The sequence below is a fragment of the Mobula birostris genome, chromosome 30, assembly GCF_030028105.1.
Source record: "Mobula birostris isolate sMobBir1 chromosome 30, sMobBir1.hap1, whole genome shotgun sequence".
Lineage (NCBI taxonomy): Eukaryota > Metazoa > Chordata > Chondrichthyes > Myliobatiformes > Myliobatidae > Mobula > Mobula birostris.
Genome location: NC_092399.1, coordinates 39,817,170 through 39,835,726, shown reverse-complemented (window position 1 = coordinate 39,835,726; position 18,557 = coordinate 39,817,170). Strand labels below are relative to the sequence as shown.

At 45.1% G+C, this 18,557-nt stretch overlaps 1 protein-coding gene across 1 annotated transcript in view; it reads right to left on the bottom strand.

The window, feature by feature from the left end:
* Positions 1–7,058, bottom strand: part of col16a1 (collagen, type XVI, alpha 1) — a 401,818-nt gene extending 394,760 nt beyond the window's left edge. Inside the window, exons 1-2 of the mRNA XM_072247276.1 lie at positions 6,947–7,058; positions 6,585–6,829 (exon numbers count right to left, since the gene is read on the bottom strand). The gene's annotated coding sequence lies outside the window, so the exon portion shown is untranslated. The remainder of the gene's footprint in view (positions 1–6,584; positions 6,830–6,946) is intronic.
* Positions 7,059–18,557: the final 11,499 nt, after the last annotated feature.

The window sequence follows — 18,557 nt, the reverse complement described above, 5'->3', positions numbered from 1 at the left end:
CTGTCTTTTCTCGTAACAGTGAAAACACCTTCTGTTAGCAAAAACAGGTAACTAATGTACGTCTTTCGTAACAGCGAGGTGTCGTAAAGCGAACGTTCGGAAAACAGGGGGCCACCTGTAGATGTATGTATAAATAAAAAAACTGTTAAATAAGTAGTGCAAAAGGAGAGGGAAGAAAGAGAAAAAATTACTGAGATAGTGTTCAGTGAATGGTAAGAAGCTGTTCCTGAAACATTGAATGTGTGTCTTAATGATGGCAAACAGAAGACGGCATGCCCTGGGTGATGGGATTCTTAACGAAGGATGCTGCCTTTTTGCGATGACCTTTGGAAGGAGTCCTGGATGCTGTGGAGGCCAGTGACCATGATGCAGCTGGCTGAGTTTACAACTTTCTGCAACTTTTTTTCAATCCTGTGCAGCGGTCCCTACATAACAGATGGCGATGCAACCATGGAATGCTCTCCATGGTACATCTGCAGAAATTTGTGAGTATCTTTGGTGAAACTAATTCTCCTCAAACTCCTAATGAAGTATAGCCACTGTCCTGCCTTCTTTATAATTATATCAATATGTTGGGCCCTATGTTAGATCTTCAGAGATATTGACGTTGAGTTGCAACAACACTATTCAACCAGCTGATCTACCTTGCTCCTGTACGGCTCTATCTGAAATACTGCCAACAATAGTTGTATCATTGGCAAATTTACAGATGGCATTTGAGCTGTGCCTACCCATGGGTGTAGAGAGCGTAGAGCAGTGAGCTAAGCACACATCCTTGAGGTGTGCCAGTGTTGATTGTCAGTGAGAAGGAGATATTATGTTCAATTTGCACAGACTGTGGTCTCCTGTTGAGTAGGTCAAGAATCCAGTTGCAGGGGGAGGTATAGAGGCCCAGGTTTTGGTGCTTGTTGATTACAACTGAGGGAATGATTGTGTTGTACCTGAGCTGTAGTCAATAAGCAGCAGACTGACATAACTATTGTTATTGTCCAGGCAGACAGCCAATGAAATTGCATCTACTGTAGACCTATTGTGGCGATAGGCAAATTGCAGCAGGTCCAGGTCCTAGCTTAGGCAAGAGTTGATTCTAGCCATAGTGAACTCCTCAAAGCATCTCCTTCCTCACCGTAGGTGTCAGTGCCACTGGGTGATAGTCATTGAGGCAGGTCACCCTGCTCTTCCTGGGCACTGTATGATCATCACCCTTTTGAAGCAGATGGGAACTTCTGACTGAAGATGTCCTTGAACAGATCCACCAGTTGGTTAGCAGAGGTTTTCAGAGCCCTACCAAGTACACCATTAGGGCCTGCCACCTTGCAAGATGAAGGATCCCACCTACCCTGCTCATGGACTTTTTGTCCCACTCCCATCAGGGAGGAGGCCACATATCATCCACATCAGGACCACCAGACTCAACATCAGACCAACATCTCACCTTCTTGAAAGATGTTCTGATGATTGGCCAGGATCACCAGTTGCTGCAGGGATTTGTGGAGGTGTAATTTTATTCTCCTTTTCAAAGTGTGCATGAGAAGCATTGAGCTTGAATGGTAGTGAGGCATCACAGTCATTCATGATGATAGGTTTCACTTTGTAGGAAGTAATGGCCTGCAAACCCTGCCAAAGCTGACGTGCATCCCATTCCATCTCTAACCTCAATCAGAATTGCTTTCTTTGCCCTTAAAATATCCTTCTGTAGGTCATACCAGGGCTTTTTGTGCAGATCTGGATCACTGGTCTTGAATGACCTCACCAGACTATGGTTCATCCTTGGCTTTTGGTTTGGGTATGCCCAGTATGTTCCCAAAGGTACACACTCATCCACACAGGTCTGGATGAAGTCAATGACAACAGTGGTGCATTCATTCCGACTCAAAAATTAATTCCCAAAGACTGTTCAGTCCACTGACTCAAAGCAGACCTGTAACTACACATAATCCACTACACATTATCTAGTGGATGGGAGACATTGACCAAGATGGCATGCAACTTAGACAGCATCCACGGTGGTGTCTGAAAAGAGGATGTTGTCTAAGTTGCATGCCACCTTGGTCAATGTCTCCCATCCACTACATAATGTACTGGGTGGGCACAGAAGTACATTCAGCCAGAGACTCATTCCTTCAAGATGCAGCACAGAGCGTCATAGGAAGTCATTCCTGCCTGTGGCCATCAAACTTTACAACTCCTCCCTTGGAGGGTCAGACACCCTGAGCCGATAGGCTGGTTCTGGATTTATTTCATAATTTACTGGCATAATTTACATATTACTATTTAACTATTTATGGTTCTATTACTATTTCTATTACTATTTATTATTTATGGTGCAACTGTAACGAAAACCAATTTCCCCCTGGGATCAATAAAGTATGACTATAACTATGACTATGACTAAGTGCTCCTTCACCTCCATCCACCATATCTTCTTAGTCCTCACCAGTGGTGGTACGGTCTTTAGTCATTGGAAGTACAAGTACACCCAGGTGATCGGCCTTTCCAAAGTGTGTGTCACAGTAAGTGTTCTTGATGGTGGTGTAACAGTGGTCTAGTGTGTTGGCTCCTCTGGTTCCACAGGTGGTATGTTGGTGGTTACTCAGAGACTTCTTCAAGCTGGCCTGGTTGAAATCGCCTGCAACGGTAGGGAAGGCACCAGGGTGCACTGTTCAGTGACTACAGTTCCAAACTCCTGGGAGAGCACCTCTAACACAACATCACATGGTCTCAGAACACATTCTCCACAATCAGGAAAGCTCACCAATGCCTCTACATTTTGAGGAAGCTGAAAGGGAGCTGGACTATGGACATCCATACTCATATCACTCTACAGATGCACAGTAGAGCATTGTAACAAGCTGCATCACTGCATGATACAGAAACTGCACTGCGATGAACAGAGAAAGCAGGATCTCCCAGTGGCTATGCATTTTAATTCCACGTCCCATTCCCATTCTGATATGTCTATCCACGACCTCCTCTACTGTAAAGAGAAGCCACACTCAGGTTGGAGGAACAACACCTTATATTCCGTCTGGGTAGCCTCCAACCTGATGGCATGAACGTTGACTTCTCAAACTTCCGCTAATGCCCCACCTCCCCCTCGTACCCCGTCCATTATTTCTTTACTACACACATTCTGTTTTTCTCTCTCTCCATTTTCTCCCTCTGTCCCTCTCACTATACCCTTTGCCCATCCTCTGGGCTTTTTCCCCCCCTCCCCCTTTTCTTTCTCCCTAGGCCTCCTGTCCCATGATGCTCTCATATCCCTTTTGCCAATCAACTGTCCAGCTCTTGGCTCCATCCCTCCCCCTCCTGTCGTCTCCTATCATTTTGGATCTCCCCCTCCCCCTCCCACTTTCAAATCTCTTACTAACCCTTCCTTCAGTTAGTCCTGACGAAGGGTCTCGGCCCGAAACGTCGACTGTACCTCTTCCTAGAGATGCTGCCTGGCCTGCTGCGTTCACCAGCAACTTTTATGTGTGTTGCTTGAAATTCCAGCATCTGCAGATTCCTCGTGACTGCGACGAACAGGAAGGCTCTATAACGGGGAGTCAAGACTGCTCAGTGCATCACTGATATCAGCCTGCCTGCCATCATGAACATATATACAGAAAGGTGTCGGAAAAGGGCCAGTAACATCATGAAGGATCCCACCTACCCTGCTCATGGATTTTTTGTCCCACTCCCATCAGGGAGGAGGCTACATATCATCCACATCAGGACCACCAGACTCAAAAACAGTTACTTTCCTCAAGCAGTGAGGCTGAGCAACACCTCTACCCACTAACACACCCCACAACACCACGCCTCCAACTATCACGACTTTATCAATTCCCTTCAGCCACATTATATACAGTGCCTAGCGTCACCTTATGGAATACAATAGATCTGTGTATATAAGCTATTGTATGCATTTCCATATATTGCTTCTTTTATAATCATGTTCTTTATCTTATTGTGCTTTTTTGTGCTGCATCAGATCCAGAGTAACAATTATTTCACTCTCCTTTACACTCGTGGACTGGAATGACGTCAAACAATCTTGATTGAACATTTCCCACATCACAACAGTGGTCAATGGTTTTATCTGTAAAGAGCTTTGAGACATCCTATGATTGTGAAAACTGGAAGCAAGTCTCTCTGGGCTAAAGGACCAGAAGGCTTTGTTCATTTATATTTAGCATTTTTGTTTATTGTATTTTGAGAATTGAGGTAATTAATAAAAGATGTATTGTTTTCTCTAATACAACTAAGCCATCATCAAATGTGAAGTTTAAGTTGGCCAGTAGGTGACATGGTAACAGGGCATACTGATGTTTTCCATTCCCGCAGAGGGCAGAGGGAAGGGTGGGGTGAGTCACTGAAGACCGAGGCACAGTACCCAAGCGAAGCAGGACATTAATAGTTACTCTGCATCCGTTTTCCGTGGAAAACAGTAAGTTGCCAGTGTGGCGACAGAGAGAGAGGCAGCACTGGAGCTGTGAGCAGATGGGATAGCAGAGCTACCCAGTCGGTATGGGTTACCCCAGCTCGGTACAGAACTACAGGGAGTGCCTGAAGATTCTATGTATCATCCTAAGAGGAATAAATCAGAACTCAGACCTTTCTGTTTCAGCCCTCAGGACTGTGTACTGAGTCCCCCCCTTTACTCCCTGTATCACCACCCACAGCTCTAATCTGCTAATTAAATTTGCTGATGACACTACATTGATTGGCCTTATCTCAAACAATAATGAGGTAGCTCACAGGGAAAAAGTCATCTCTCTGACACAGTGGTGTCAAGAAACCACCTTCTCCCTCAATGTTTCAAAAACAAAGGAGCTGGTTGTGGATTACAGGAGGAATGGAGATGGGCTAACCACTATTGACATCAGTGGATCTGGGGTTGAGAGGGTAAACAGCTTCAAGTTCCTCGGCACCCACATCACCGAGGAGCTCACGTGGTCTGCACACACCAGCTGTGTCATGAAAAGGCACAACAGTGCCTCTTTGACTTTAGAGAGTTGAAGAAGTTTGGTATGGGCCCCCAAATCTTAAGAACTTCCTACAGGAGCACAATTGAGAGCATCCTGACTGGCTGCATCACTGCCTGGTATGGGAACTGTACCTCCCTTAATCGCAGGACTCTGCAGAGAGTGGTGCAGACAGCCCAGCACATCTATAGTTGTGAACTTCCCATGATTCAGGACGTTTACAAAGACAGATGTGTAAAAAGGGCCTGTAGGATCATTGGGGACTTGAGTCATCCCAACCACAATCTATTCCAGCTGCTGCCATCTGGGAAATGGCACCATAGCATAAAAGCCAGGACCAACAGGCTCCAGGCCAACTTCTTCCACCAAGCCCTCAGACTGCTTAACTCACGCTGATTTGAATGTACTCTATATTACATTAACTGTTCTATTTATTATAAATTACTATGATTGCACATTTAGATGGAGAAATAACCTAAAGATTTTTACTCCTCATTTATGTGAAGGATGCAAGAAATAAAGTCAATTCAATATTGGGGGAAGGGGTGGTCCACGAATGACTGTAATCTGGAGCAAAAGTTAATGCCTGTTTGAAAATGTAACGAAATAATAACGGACTCAAAAGGGCAATGTGATACATTTAGAAAGCGGGAAATGGACCAGATTTTTAGAGGTGGTCAAACAAATCACGGAATAGATGTAAAGAAAACTCCAAGCAACAAAATATTAACAGAACAGCTTAAATGTCCTTGATTTTAAAGTTAGAATAGAGCGCAAAGTTATGCTGAACTTTCAGAGACTTCTGCAGGTGGGGGGGGGGGAGAGGGCGCTGCGTGTTTGAAGTGTGGGGGCAGTGGAGAAGATTCCATTTCTCAACTCCCAGCAAAGGCGATTAACGGGGATTCCGCAAAATGTCAGAGAGTTTCAGTCATAGCAATATTGGACATTGTTAAACAGCTGACATAGAAACAAGACGGGAGGATGAAGAATGCTGTAGATGTGGTCAGTTGTGGTTAGGATTGCACCAAGGGAGATGGAAGTAGGTACAGCAACAACTTTCTAAAACCAATGGTGTATCATTTCGAAGGAAAGATATATTTGGGTAACAGACTCTCAGAGCTCGACCCCTCACTGAGGTCTCCTCAATGCACCGAGAACGAAGTCCCTGCACCCTCTGATCCTGTCTCTGGAGTCGCAAACTCTCACGCAATCCTGGGACACGCTACTGAACTCGTCATGTCGAGCGGCAGGACTTCTCCGGGAAACACCTGGTTCTAGTCAGTGAAGCCCCGACAGCTCTAACATTCCACCGCCCCCATCTCACCAACCTGTTGGACATCTGCAAACGATGTCCCCCGGGGCTGCTCCGGGATGTTGAATATGTCCGAGAGCAGCCTGAAGCCCCCAACCCGCCACGCCCCTCCTCACCAACCCCTCGCCGCCTGCGAACTCCTCCAGCAACCGTGGCGAACGTCCAGAACTCACGCCGCCACCCCGGCACCGTGCCCCTAGCTGTTGCTTCCCATAGCTCCATCCCTGCACCCAGACTCTGCCCGGAACCCCCTTCTCCTATGAAGGAAGAGGATCCCCGCAGCAGGGACTTGGCAAACTCACCTGGGTCCAAGCCAGAGCACAACTGTTCTCAGAGTGACCCAGAAGGCGAGCCAGCCTGATGTCCGAGACACCTCGGGCGCTGCAAGTGTCTCACCCCCTCAATGTTGCCTGTGAAACATTCCGGGGCCGAACCTCCGCTGCCGAGCTTGGAGTCTGGCGCTCTGGGAACGAGCTTTGCGCTGAGGATCAACCCCCGACGTGGAGGAATGCGAAGTCGCTCCCGGTCCAAGAGGATCCCAGAACTCCTGTGAAAGAGGAAACGTGGATGAAGTTGGAAAATCTCCACAAAGTTTCGTCTTGCAGGGGCCGCGCGCAGGAGCTGACGCGCTGAGACTGACGAGCGTGGGCAAGTCCAAACTCACATCTGGTTTTACATTGAGCTGGCGGAAGGACTGGAAAAAAATGCTTGGTCGAGAGGCGGCCAGCTGCAGGGGGCTATGAGGCACCTCGTACTGGGGGAGGGGTCACCTCCTGCTTGGACTCTGGCTCGCTTTGGGACTGGACCACTTCACGTTCGGATCACTATTGACTCAGTCAGGTACAGTACTGGGTCATCCCGGGGTGGGGGGGGGGGCGTGGATCACGTGCTCACGGACTAGGTCACTGAAACTGGAAATCCAGAGCAACGCAAACAACATGCTACAGGAACCCAGCAGATCAGGCAGCGTCTATGGAGGGAAGTTACACCCAGTGGCCATTTTATTAGACCTAATGAAATGACGACTGAATGTAGTTCTGTATGTTTGTAATTTTCTACTGCTGTAGCTCATCCACTTCAAGGTTCAATGTATTGTGTGTTCAGTGATGTTCTTCCACACACTACTGTTATAACATGTAGTTATTTGAATTACTGTCACTATGCTGTCAGTTTGAACCAGTCTGGCCATTCTCCTCTGTTCTCTCTGATTAAGGAGGCATTTTCACCCACAGAACTGCTGCTCATTGAGTTTTTTTTTTGCACCATCCTCTGTAAACTCCAGAGACTGTTGTGTGTGAAAATGCCAGGAGATCAGCAGTTTCTGAGATACTCAAACCACTCCGTCTGACACCAAAAATCATTCCATGGTCAAAGTCACTTCTTCCCCATTCTAATGTTTGGTTTGAGCAACACCAAACCTCTTGACCATGTCTGCATGCTTTTATGAACTGAGTTGCTGCCGCATGATTGGCTGATTTGATATTTGCATTGACAAGTGAGTGTGCAGATAAGGTGCAGCTGAATTCACGGAGGATATGTAATTGAAAGGGTTAACTGAGGACAGTCACGTGGATTGGGTTCCTTGATTTGTAGAGATGTTGGACCAAATGTCAAATGTCTCTAAACTCTTCCCTTTGGTGTGGGAGGATCCAGAGTATGAGGCCTGATCTGAAATGGAATTGGCATATTCAGGAGCACTGTGGCCTGCCTAAACATGATTAGGAAGTCTAGAACTTCATCTCACAACAGTTCTGTATCACAACATTTTGGAAATATCAATAATGTATTAGGGGTTATGCATCAAGATGATTTAATTCTGATGTGATATCAGGAAACCACCAACTATAGACATGAAGAACACTGCACCTTCCTGCAGTTGTTGGGTCTCTCAGGCTGTTACTTATCATCTGTATTAAAGATTTCAGTGATAATGTTGAGAACTGGTCATCAAAGTTGTGGATGGCACAAAGATTGGGGATGTGGTCGTGATGAAGTGCCTTATCCCGAAACATTGTCTGTTTAGTTGTTTTCACAGATGCTATCTGACTTGCTGAGTTCCTCCAGCATTTTGTGTGTGTTGGAGAGCAGATCACACCTGGCTAGAAGCTGGATCGCTGCACTTGGGGAGCCTATCATCCCTGGTTTAGGAACCGCATCCAGAGGCTTGTGAACTGGATCACCAGGTTGAAGTACAGGACCTGGAAAGCAGGAGTCAAGTTGATCTACCTAAGCACTGTACATGTTGTAGGTTAATGTAATTGCTGGAAACATACAGAATTCACAACCACCGACATTGGGTTTGGGTTCACTTAAAGAGGCAGGTCTGACGTGATGGCGTAATTACATAAAGGTCTTTTTCTGCGCTTTGTGTTCAGTTTTTTTGGTGTCCAATAAATGAGTTGCTATGGATTTTCCTAAACAAAAAACAACTCTACTGTTTTATTTGTGAAATCCAACAATATATGTCCAAGAAGTGTGTATTGCACACTACAATAAAAAGGGATGTGCCCATAATGTTTTGGGAAGATTCCACTACTTTCTCCAGCTTCTTAATTCCCTGTACATTTGAATTGTTATATGAGACCATGATGCAACCAGTCAAGATACTTTCAACAGTGCATCCGTAGGGATTTGCTAGAGTGTTTGGTGACTAATTGAACCTTCTGACTTTCTGAGAAAGTAAAGATGCTGCTGTGCCTTCCTTTTGATTGCAACAATGTGCTGGAGCCAGGAAGATCATCCGCTAAGTTAAAGATGCAGGCAGTGGGCTCAGGGATTCAGTTGGCTGTCACAGATTCACTTTCCCCAGTGTCCAGAGCCCAATGATTGCCTGTCAGCCCTGGTCCACCCATGACCTACAGATCCAGTCCACTGCTGGACATCCGCAACCTAATCAGGTGTCCACAAACCCAAACCCAATATCCACTTGGTTGAAATTGTATGGCTTCATAGAAGTTCCCAGCTTGTCGAATTTTATTATTCAGTTAACATTCAATAACATTTCAGTTCAGATCCTGGTTGAAGAGACAGTCAGTTTACAGTCCCTCCAGCCTCTTCTTGGTAACCAGCTCTTCCCTACCTGGCAAGGCGGCACTGGAGTGTGGTGAAAAGCTGCTCTTCAGAGCTACTCATTGCTTCCATTAGAATCATTCTACGCTTAAATCGAAATTCTATGTCTCAGAGACACTTTATTCTGCATCTGTTACTGCTTTACCTCGTACCACCTCACTGTTGTATGAGTTGATCTGTATGAATGACAAGAAGGGCAAGTTTTCATTCTGCCTCAGTACATGTGACTATTATAAACTAATTTAAAAGCTTCTATTTTTTCTACATCCCACCGTGAATGACCATGCCAGAGTGTTCCAGCCAGTGCTTTAGCATTGTCCAATGTTGTAAGGAGAGATCTTCTAAGCTTTAAGGAATGCCGGCTTGGTCAGCTTCTTCTTGCTGTGAGCCCTGGTTCCAAGGATCAGACCCTCTTCCAAGTATGTTCTTCCTTGGGAACAAGTCCCGAGTTCTGCACACAACTCCAGGCGTCAACCGTTGCAGTGGGAGTACTCTTGCACTCCAATCTCTTGCCTGCTTTTCTTGCAATGTTAACTTTCTTTGGAACTTAAACAGGAAGTCTAGACTTTTCTCACTGCTCCACCTTAACTAAGACAATGATGCAATGACCCAGAGCAATGATGCAAAGCTGTTATACTTCCACGACAGTAAGTGGTAGAGCTGAAAGGATAGAATCCTACTATCATTGGAAGACAATCAGAGACCATTCAGTGTAACGAAGCTGTGCTTCCTCCTTGTGAGAAATTTGTCAGTCCCATTTCCCCAGAGAGCTGCAGTTATAATCTCCAAATACTGATCCAGTGTCCTTTGACTCCACAAATGCATTTGCATCCACCACACTTTCAGGCAGTCCAGTAGGTATTAAAACTCTGCTGTGCTGTGGAATGGGTCATTGCCTACCCCCCTCACACATGGATTATTTTCCAGTTATCAATTCTATATCCACTGTCAGCTCTGGTAAGGTTTCTCTCCATTAACTCTTCTCAAAAGTCTCCAGCATGGACAGTCACATGCCCGGCTGCAAAAGGAGGAGGGTTGTGTATCGAAAGGAGAGTCCATAAGACCATAAGACAAAGGAGCAGAATTCGGACATTCAGCCCATCGAGTCTGCTCCACCATTTTATCATGAGCTGATCCATTCTCCCATTTAGTCCCACTCCCCCGCCTTCTCACCATAACCTTTGATGCCCTGGCTACTCAGATACCTATCAATCTCTGTCTTAAATACACCCAATGACTGCCCGTGGCAACAAGTTCCATAGATTCACCACCCTCTGTCTGAAAAAATTTCTTCGCATTTCTGTTCTGAATGGGCACCCTTCAATCCTTAAGTCATGCCTTCTCGTACTAGACTCCCCCATCATGAGAAACAACTTTGCTACATCCACTCTGTCCATGCCTTTCAACATTCGAAATGTTTCTATTAGGTCTCCCCTCATTCTTCTAAACTCCAAGGAATACAGTCCAAGAGCAGACAAACGTTCCTCATATGTTAACCCTCTCATTCCTGGAATCATTCCAGTGAATCTTCTCTGTACCCTCTCCAATGTCAGCACATCCTTTCTTAAATAAGGAGACCAAAACTGCCCACAGTACTCCAAGTGAGGTCCCACCAGCACTTTATAGAGCCTCAACATCACATCCCTGCTCCGATACTCTATTCCTCTAGCAATGAATGCCAACATTGCATTCGCCTTTTTCGCTACCGACTCAACCTGGAGGTTAACCTTAAGGGTATCCTGTACGAGGACTCCCAAGTCCCGTTGCATCTCAGAACTTTGAATTCTTTCCCCATTTAAATAATAGTCTGCCCGTTTATTTCTTCTGCCAAAATGCATAACCATACACTTTCCAACATTGTATTTCATTTGCCACTTCTTTGCCCATTCTTCCAATCTATCCAAGTCTCTCTGCAGACTCTCTGTTTCCTCAGCACTACCAGCCCCTCCACCTATCAGCAAACTTAGCCACAAAGCCATCTATTCCATAATCCAAATCGTTGATGTACAATGTAAAAAGAAGCGGCCCCAACACAGACCCCTGTGGAACACCACTGGTAGCCGGCAGCCAACCAGAATAGGATCCCTTTATTCCCACTCTCTGTTTCCTGCCAATCAGCCAACGCTCTATCCACGTATGTAACTTTCCCGTAATTCCATGAGCTCTTATCTTGTTAAGCAGCCTCATGTGTGACACCTTTTCAAAGGCCTTCTGAAAATCCAAATATACAACATCCACTACATCTCCCTTATCTAGCCTACTGGTAATTTCCTCAAAAAATTGGAATAGGTTTGTCAGGCAGGATTTTCCTTTAAGGAAACCATGCTGAGTTCTACCTATCTTGTCATATGCCTCCAGGTACTCTGTAACCTCATCCTTGACAATCGACTCCAACAACTTCCCAACCACCGATGTCAAGCTAACAGGTCAATAATTTCCTTTTTGCTTCCTTGACCCCTTCTTAAATAGTGGAATGACATTTGCAATCTTCCAGTCCTCCGGAACCATGCCAGAATCTATCGACTTTTGAAAGATCACCGCTAATGCCTCCGCAATCTCCACAGCTATTTCCTTCAGAACACGCGGGTGCATTCCATCTGGTCTGGGAGATTTATCTACCTTTAGACTATTCAGCTTCCTGAGTACTTTCTCTGTCATAATTGTGACTGTGCACACTTCTCTTCCCTGCCACCCTTGAGTGTCGGGTATACTGCTGATGTCTTCCTCAGTGAAGACTGATGCAAAATACTCATTCAGTTCCTCTGCCATCTCCTTATCTCCCATTACAATTTCTCCAGCATCATTTTCTTTCGGTCCTATATCTACTCTCACCTGTCTTTTACTCTTTATATACTTGAAAAAGCTTTTAGTGTCTTCTTTGATATTACTTGCTAGCTTCCTTTTATAGTTAATCTTTTCCCTCGTAATGACCTTCTTAGTTTCCTTTTGTAAGGTTTTAAAAACTTCCCAATCCTCTGTCTTCCCACTAATTTTTGCTTCCTTGTATGCCCTCTCCTTTGCTTTAACTTTGGCTTTGACTTCTCTTGTCAACCACGGTTGCATCCTTTTTCCATTCGAAAATTTCTTCTTTTTTGGAATATACCTGTCTTGCACCTTCCTCACTTCTCGCATAAACTCCAGCCACTGCTGCTCTGCCGTCTTTCCCGCCAGTGTCCCTTTCCAGTCAACTTTGGCCAGTTCCTCTCTCATGCCGCTGTAATTTCCTTTACTCCACTGAAATACCAACACATCAGATTTCGGCTTCTCTTTTTCAAATTTCACAGTGAACTCAATCATGTTATGATCACTGCCTCCTAAGGGTTCCTTCACCTCAATCTCTCTAATCATCTCCAGTTCATTACACAATACCCAATCCAGTACAGCCGATCCCCTAGTAGGCTCAACAACAAGCTGTTCTAAAAAGCCATCTCGCAAACATTCTACAAATTCTCTCTCTTGAGATCCAGTGCCGACCTGATTTTTCCAATCCACTCGCATGTTAAAATCCCCCACAATTATCATAAAACTGCCCTTCTGACAAGCCTTTTCTATTTCCTATTGGAATTTGTAGTCCACATCACTGCAGCTGTTTGGAGGCCTGTATATAACTGCCATCAGGGTCCTTTTACCCTTGCGATTTCTTAGCTCAACCCATAAAGATTCTGCACCTTCCGATCCTATATCACCTCTTTCTAATGATTTAATATCATTTCTTACCAATAAAGCCATGCCTCCCCCTCTGCCTACCTTCCTATCTTTCCAATATACGGTGTATCCTTGGAAGTTCAGCTCCCAGAGACATGCATCCTTTAGTCACATCTCAGTGATGGCCACAATATCATACCTGTAGCTGTACGACAAGGTCATCCACCTTATTCCTTATGCTGCGTGCATTTCAGTATAACACCTTAAGTCCAGTATTTGGTACTTTTTGCTTTGATTTCACTGCAACTTTTTTGCACTGCAACTCATCCCAATGGCTACAAATTTGCCCCATCACCTGCTTGTCTTTCCTGACATCCTTATTGCTCACTATCTTAGATTTATTTCTGTTTTCCCCTTCCTCCGCTCTGTCATTCCGGTTCCCATCCCCCTGCCAAATTAGTTTAACCCCTCCCTAACAGCTCTATTAAACTTTCCCGCCAGGATATTGGTCCCCTTCGGGTTCAGGTGTAACCTGTCCTTTTTGAACAAGTCATACCTCCCCCAGAAGAGATCCCAATTATCCAAGAATCTGAAGCCCTGCCCCCTACACCAGTCTCTCAGCCACACATTCATCTGCCTGATCCTACTATTCTTGCCCTCGCTAGCACGTGGCACAGGTAGCAATCCCGAGATTACTACCCTGGAGGTCCTGCTTCTCAGCTTCCTTCCTAACTCCCAGAAATCTCTCTTCAGGACCTCCTCCTTTGTCCTATCTATGTCATTGGTACCAACATGTACCAAGACAACTGGCTGCTCATCCTCCCCCTACAGAATATTCTGGACCCGATCCGAGACATCCTGTACCCTGGCACCTGGGAGGCAACACACCATGCGGGTATTTCTATCAGGCTCACAGAATCTCCTGTCCATTCCGCTGACTATGAAATCCCCTATGACTACCGCATTCCTCTTCTCCCTCCTTCTTTCCTGCATAACAGCGCCAGGCTCAGTGCCAGAGACCCGGACACTGTGGGCATCCCCTGTCAGGTCATCCCCCCGAACATCATCCAGAACAAGATATTTGTTGCTGAGGGGGACAGCCACAGGTGTGCTCTCCACTAACCGGGCATTTCCCTTCCCTCTCTTGACAGTGACCCAGTTTTCTGACCCTTGTAGCCTAGGGATGACTACCTCCCTGTAGCTCCTGTCTATCACCTCTTCACTTTCCCTGATAAGCACTAGGTCATCAAGCTGCAGCTCCAGATCCCTAACACGGTGTCTGAAGAGCTGCATCTCAGTGCACCTGGAGCAGATGTGGCCATCAGGGAGGCTGGAGGTCTCCCAGGATTCCCACATCTGACACCCTGAACAAAGCACTAACCCTGCAGTCATGCTATCTAATTCTATAGGAATGAAACAGGAAAAATAACAATCTCTGAAAGGGTTGGGCACGGGGCAAGTTACCCCATCCCATTAAACCCAGTGCTACAGAAATGCCAACAGAAGCCCCAGATATCTCACCCCTGGGAAAGAAATGGTATATCAAGAAGATGGGCTCTACCTGTGAAAACTCAAAAGCTGGCCCAGGTCGGAGAACTCTGGCAAACAGCTGTCAGCAGCCTATGTCCCACTCGGGGTGATGAGTTTAAGAAGAGTTATTCTCAAAACCTGACACAATTTCTATCCAACTTCCTCTGCTCCAGGAATAGCACACTGGAGTACAACTCTACCAGGACCTCATATCTTCCTTAACAAGTGGCCTAGCTGGTACTTTATTCAGGTTGAACATAATCTCCCCGCTCTTGATCTCCGAGCCCCTATTCTAGAATCAGAATCAGGATTATCATTGACATATGTCATCAAGTTTGTAATTTTGCAGCAGCAGTACAGTGCACGTCATAATAATTACTCTGTTATGAAAATAAATGAATAGTGCAAAAGAGAAATAAGGAGGAAATATTGGTTCATGGATTATTCAGAAATCTGTTAGTGAAGGGGAGCAAGATGTTTCTGAATCATTAATGTGTGTTGTGAGGCTCCTGTACCTCCTCTCTGATGTTAGTAATGAAGAAAGGGCAAGTTCCAGTCAGTGAGGGTCCTTAATGATGAATGCCATATTCCCGAAGCAAAACCTCTTGAAGATGTCCTCAATAACACAGAGGTTATACCTGTGCCAGAGCATTATTATGATTAGGATTCAAAACGCTTTATTAACTGGCCACCCAGGCTGCTCAAAGATCATTGTTCCTGCATCCCATTTGTAAACACTAAATTTCCTCTCTGTTGCTTCTGCTAAACATTAAACATTTGGCCCAGGAACAGATCCTTCAGTCCAGGATACCTAGGCTGACAATGATACTGAATTATTCTGATCTCATCTGTCTGCACTTGATCTATATCCTGATGTTCTCTGCATGTTGATGTGTCTACCTAAATACCTCTTAAATATTGCTGCTACCTTTACTTCCACCACACCCCATAAGACATGGGAGCAGAATTAGGCCATTCAGCCTGTCAAGTCTGCATGCCATTCCATCATGGCTGATTTATTATCCCTCTCGACGCTTTGACTAATCAAAAACCTATCAAGCTCCACTTTAAATATACTCAATAACTTGGACTGATAGACATTTGGCAATGAATTCCACATATTCACTCTCCTCCGTCTAAGAAAATTCCTCCCCATCTCTGAGGACCTCATCCACACACCTGCTCTCTCCCAAATCCACTCGATGCAGATCGTCTAATATTCAACAAGTTTCAATGAGTTTCCCCCTCATTCTTCTAAATTCCAATGAGAACACACCCAGAGGCATTAAAAGCTCCTCATATGATAACCCTTTCATTCCTGGAATCATTCTCGAGAACCTTCTCCAGACCCTCTCCAATGTCAGCACGTCTTTTATTATTAAGGGGCTCAAAAATGCTCGCAATACTTCAAGTGCGGTCTGACCAATGCCATATAAAGCCTCAGCATAACATCCTTGCTCTTATATTCTAGTCCCCTCAAAAATGAATGCTAACATTGCATTTGCCTTACTTACTCAACTTGCAAGATAGCCTTTCAGGAATCCTGCACAAGGACCCCCAAGTCCCTTTGCATGGCTGATTTTTAAATTTCTCCCCATTTAGAAATAGTCTACACCTTTATTCCTTCTACCAAACTACATGGCCATACACTCCCCTACACTATATTCCATCTGGCACTTCTTTGCCCATAACCTCAATCTGTCTAAGCCCTTCTGCAGACTCCCTGCTTCCTCAACACTAAGAACCCCTCCACTTACCTTTGTGTCATTCACAAACTTAACAACAAAGCCATCAATTCTATCATCCAAATCATTGATATATAACATGAAACAAAGTGGTCCCAACACCGACTCCTGCGGGACACCACTAGTCACCAGCAACCAGAAAAGGCCCCTTTATTCCCACTCTTTGCCTCCTGCCAGCCATCCAACCTTCTATCCAAGCTATCTTTCCTGTAATACTGTGGGCTCTTATCTTGATAAGCAGTCTCATTTGCAGCACCTTGTCAAAAGCCTTCTGAAAATCCAAGTACGCAACTTTCATTGACTCTCCTTTGTCTATCTTGCCTATTATTTCCTCAAAGAATTCATACAGATTTCTTTGCAAGATTCCCCTTTAAGGAAACCATACTGACTTTGGACTATTTTATCATGTGTCTCAAATCTTCCCAAAGCCTCATCCTTAGTAATGAATTCAGCATCTTCCCAACCACTGAAGTCAAACTAACTGCCCGATAATTTCCTTTCTTCTATCTCCCTCCCTTCTTGAAGAGTGGAGTGACATTTGCAATTTTCCAGTCCTCCGCAACCACTTCAGAAACTAGTAATTCTTGAAAGATCATCACTAATGCTTCCAAAATCTCTTCATCCACCTCTTTCAGAACCCTAAGGTGTAGTCCATCTGGCCCAGGTGACTTGACTACCTTCAGACCTTTCAGATTCTCAAGCACTTTCTCCTGAGGAACAGCAACAACACTCACTTCTACCCCCTGACTCTCTCGAATTTCTGACATACTGCTAGAATACCGGAATCCCCTGGCACTGAGTTCCAGGCACCTAGCACTCTCTTCAAGACAGAACTTGCCACTCATTGAGATGAAATGAAATACAATGTTGGAAAATGGTAGTAGAAATAAATGTGAGGACTATTTTCTAAACGGGGAGAAAATCCAAGAATCTGAAATGCAGAGGGTCTTGGGAGTCCTTGTGCAAAACACCCTGAAGGTTAACTTGCAGGTTGAGTCGGTGGTGAGGAAGGCAGATGCCAGGTCAGCATTCATTTCAAGAGGTCTAGAATACAAGAACAAGGACGTGATGCTGAGGCTTTATAAGGCACTGGTGAGACTTCACCTTGAATATTGTGAACAGTTTTGGGCCCCTCATCTTAGAAAAGATGTGCTGGCATTGGAGGGGGGTCCAGAGGAGGTTTACAAGGATGATTCCAGGAATGAGAGGGTTATCATACGAGGAACTTTTGATGGCTCTGGGTCTGTACTCACTGGAATTCAGAAGGATGAGTGGGGATCTCACTGAAACCTTTCGAATGTTGAAAGGCCTAGACAGAGTAGAGGTGGTAAAGGTGTTTTCCATGATGGGAGAGTCTAGGACAAGAGGACACAGCCTCAGAATAGAAAGGTGTCCTTTCAAAGCAGAGATGTGGAGAAATTTCTTTAGCCAGAGGATGGTGAATTTGTGGAACTTGTTGCCACTTGCAGCTATGGTTGTTGGGTGTATTTAAGACAGAGATTGATAAGTTCTTGATTGGACATGGCATCAAAGGTTATGGAGAGAAGGTTGGGAACTGGGGTTGAGGAGGAGATAGAAAAAAGGATCAGCCATGATTGAATGGTGGAGCAGGCTCAATGGACCAAATAGCTCCTATGTCTTATGGTCTTTTTTCCTTTTGAATTTCCCCACTCATCTGAAAGCACTGCCCCCCGGTATTTATTATTTCCACCCAGTGGAGTGCAACATCCAAACTGGTGGCAAAGCCATAGTTGGGAGGGTGAGTTCTGAGGAGAATGCCAAGGTTGATTTGGACAGGTTGAGCAAGTGGGCAGATATGGGACAGCGATTGGATGTAGGGTATTTAGGACTGAGGAGAGGGGAAATCTTCACCCCAAAGGTGATGAACCTGTGGAATTCTATGCTGCAGAAGGGAGTTGCAGCCAAATCACTAAATATATTTAAAAAGAAGTCATACTGTATAAAGCGCTTACGGCTAAAGGGATCACAGAAAATGTGGAAAAAGGAGAATGAAACACTGCATGCAGATGATCAACCATGGTTATACTGAATGGCAGTACCAGCCAGATGGGCTGAATAGCCTCCTCTAGCTCTGTTTCTAGAAGTTGAACCCTGAATTCTGTCATGGCCTACAAATGGTTTCTTTGTTACCTCTGCTTGTGGCACCCGGGATGGTGGGGGTACTGCCTGAATCATTTCATCCTGAAAGGATGATTTGGACAGTAAATTTAGAGCAGAGATTTTTGATGATGGAATAGTACCAAGTTCAGCTTGTTGACAAATTTC